The 3,019-nt window shown below is 39.9% G+C and overlaps 1 long non-coding RNA gene across 1 annotated transcript; it reads right to left on the bottom strand.

Annotated features, from left to right (window-relative positions):
* Positions 1 to 215: 215 nt before the first annotated feature.
* On the bottom strand, positions 216 to 506 carry LOC124200408. Its single transcript, XR_006877300.1, has 3 exons — positions 463 to 506; positions 329 to 393; positions 216 to 241 (listed from the first exon to the last, which is right to left on the bottom strand). It is a non-coding gene; the product is annotated as an uncharacterized LOC124200408 (long non-coding RNA).
* Positions 507 to 3,019: the final 2,513 nt, after the last annotated feature.

Below are 3,019 nucleotides of genomic sequence, written 5' to 3'. Positions count from 1 at the left end.
AACTTAAGTTAAGTAGAGTGCAGTAAAAGAAATCACCCAAGTCAAAATCCATATTGAGTGGGTTTTTGGGACCATATGTGATTTGGATCTTCTAGCCACTCTCAGGATGTTATCGAGTACCGGCAAATTCCTTTCGGGATCTTTCTCGAAATGCTTGGAGAAGATAGGCTCGACAACTTGCGCTGTTGTTGCATAGATGTTTGCTTTTCCAATTTGGCCTTGCAGGTGTGTGCCTTCATTCCTAAAATTAAATCATGTTCCTTTTGCATCATAATAGCTTGACAGGGGTTTGGTGGTGCCCGAAAATGGCACCGCCAAGAAACATTACCGGGCTTCAGATTTCGTTTAATTCCAAAAGATCTCCCTCTTCCGTAAAGCATTGTTTGGTTTCCCCTATATAAGTTAGGAGATAAATTAGTTTTGAACACTAGATATAAATTTGAAACATAAACATAGACATACTTCCTAATTGCAGATTCCACTATGTGTCATTGGTATCGTTCGTCATCAGGCACATCGTCATCATCCGATGATTCATTTGTGTCTGATGGCAATACAATTGGTCTTACTGGAAATGTATCAGGTTGGGTGGGCTCGGTAGGGCGTACAATCAGCTCTACTGTATCTTCAGGAACAGGAATAGGAAAATCATACCGTGAACTCCACTCAGCTGCAACAAGCTGGCTGTCTGAGGAAGCGATGACAGGGATAATCACGATGTTGACATTGACAGCCATATCTGGCCAATCACCAAATTGGGCCATGGTAATTGGAAATCCAACACATTTGAGTGGAGTTGAGGTGGAAACGACGACCGTATATAGTTGCTTGTCGTGAACTCAATCCTGCAATTACACTTGGCCTTGTAGGAGGTTCACTGGTAGGATGCTGTGATGTCGGCTCCTTTCGTGATCTCTTAACAACTGCCTCCTTGGCCTTGTTCGAGAATCACGAACCCATTTAGTAGATGGCTAGGCTGGGTTAGCTTTGGCTGCTCTTTTTGGGGTAAGTGCACGCACTTCTTCCACGGTTGAAGTGACACATAAGTAACATTTTAAACTGATCACTTGTTTTTTTTTTCATCAGGACATTGTCATGGGCTGACAAAGTGCCTGGCAAAAGACAGGCCCAATGAAAATGTTCTTGACATTCCATGCATGTCATATTCTGGGGATTTCTTGTCTTCGAGAAATTCTTCTTGCACTTGAAGCAAGATGTAGTAGTAGGAAGAATTGCTGCCATTGTAAGATAGAACAGCCTCGTATTTCAAAGTTTGACTGACTGGCTTTCGCGGGAGATTAAGAAAATTTAGTTTTCTTTTATTCTCTATTGGCTCCCATAGAAAGTAGGGCCTGAACGCCGGGGCCTGAACGCCTGGGCCTGAACGCCTGGGCCTGAACGCCGGGACCTGAACGCTGGGGGCCTGAATGCCGAGGCCTGAACGTCCTACATCCATTCTGACCATTTCCCTGGACAAATAGGTAGATAGAAGATGCCGCAAGTTTTGTTGTATCATTGACACCTTTGCCTACATACATTCAGCCGTAAATTCAGTCACATCAATGGATATAAGACGTTCAGGTATCATAAAAGGTTTATGTATTAGAAGGTCTTTAAATTTTGGAAATTTATTTAGTCACTGGGTCGTTTGAATGAGTCCCACAGAAATCAATGAAGTTGAACGAATAGATTGGATTATTCTACAGAAAGTACTTCTTGCATTCGTCTCTCACTGCTGCAGTACCAGTATATGATTATGAAGCCAGGAAAGAAACGATCAAATCGATTTTAAAGCACTTATCTTATCTAACTGAAGAGCTGGTGTCTTTACCTTATATGACGACTCGTTACGTAACGCGGAAAAGTCTCTCATGATGAAACGGTTACATGACACAAGTAGAAAGAACATACCAAACCGACATATTTTCACGTTGAGAACACGTGAGATACTGTTACGTTGAGATCATACAGTCCGAACTCCGTACTCGTCGTCTTTCATCAAGCAAGGACGAATGTATTGTTATGTTCGACCTCGCTTAGTAACATGTAGTTGGGCTGCCTTCCTCTTTCATGGAAATGAGCATGTACTAAGAATGTACTAGTACGTTCGACCTTGCGTGGAAACATAACAAGGGGTAAGGTTGTCTTGTTATATGGAACCAGTAAGGGCAAAAACGATTGGTCTTTTGACCTTGTTGTTTGACCATGATAAATAGGCAATGTAGTATCTCTCACGGGGTCACTATTACTTTACGTCCTCCAGTGTAGAAGTTTCAACTACATGATTAGTGTTACACCAGATTTCTTCAATCCAGTGAAACAATATTACACCGAACAAATCTAAACCTAAAATTGTATGGTGCGATGTCGAAAAACCAGTACCGCCTTCTTGGATAAAGTCCCCTCTTTAATTTACTGAAAATAGAAGGAAGTGACAATGACTTATTATTTTATCCCAGCATTAGCACAATTTTGCCGATTTTGAGAATAACTAAAGAATTGGTAGATTCTCAGTTTTTATGATTCTGCTGATGAAGGAATCAAATTATTCACCTGTTACAGGAATTCATGCTTTGGCAACGAGGAGCGAGAATATCTTGCCCAGGTAATAAAAAAACCTTTATTTAATAATTTATCGTTTTATTTTGCATTTTATTATTTATGTCGTGTAAAACATCATACTAAAACACCTAGCTGCAACGAAAACTTGTTTGTTGGAAAAAAATATTATTTCTGCGATAACGAACAACTTGTAAAAAAACCTGAGAACAAGTAGCAAAAAAATGTATTACTTACCAAGAATGTAGAAGACTTTCCAATTTCACTTCAAAATATGATTTCTTTCGTTACCTCGCACCGACGATTGAGCCACGCCGATTCTCGTCACATTAGAAAAATGTTTAAAATTAAACTTATTGAAGGAATCAACTTAAGAAGTTTTGTGTCTTTACATACTGTGCTAAAAGTAAAAGTTACCATGTACAAATCTTCAACACTTAAAGAAACAGATCGGCGGAAC

This window comes from Daphnia pulex, chromosome 8 (genome assembly GCF_021134715.1).
Source record: "Daphnia pulex isolate KAP4 chromosome 8, ASM2113471v1".
NCBI lineage: Eukaryota > Metazoa > Arthropoda > Branchiopoda > Diplostraca > Daphniidae > Daphnia > Daphnia pulex.
Note: the sequence above shows the minus strand (reverse complement) of the source record. Positions and strands in the feature narration are given on the sequence as shown.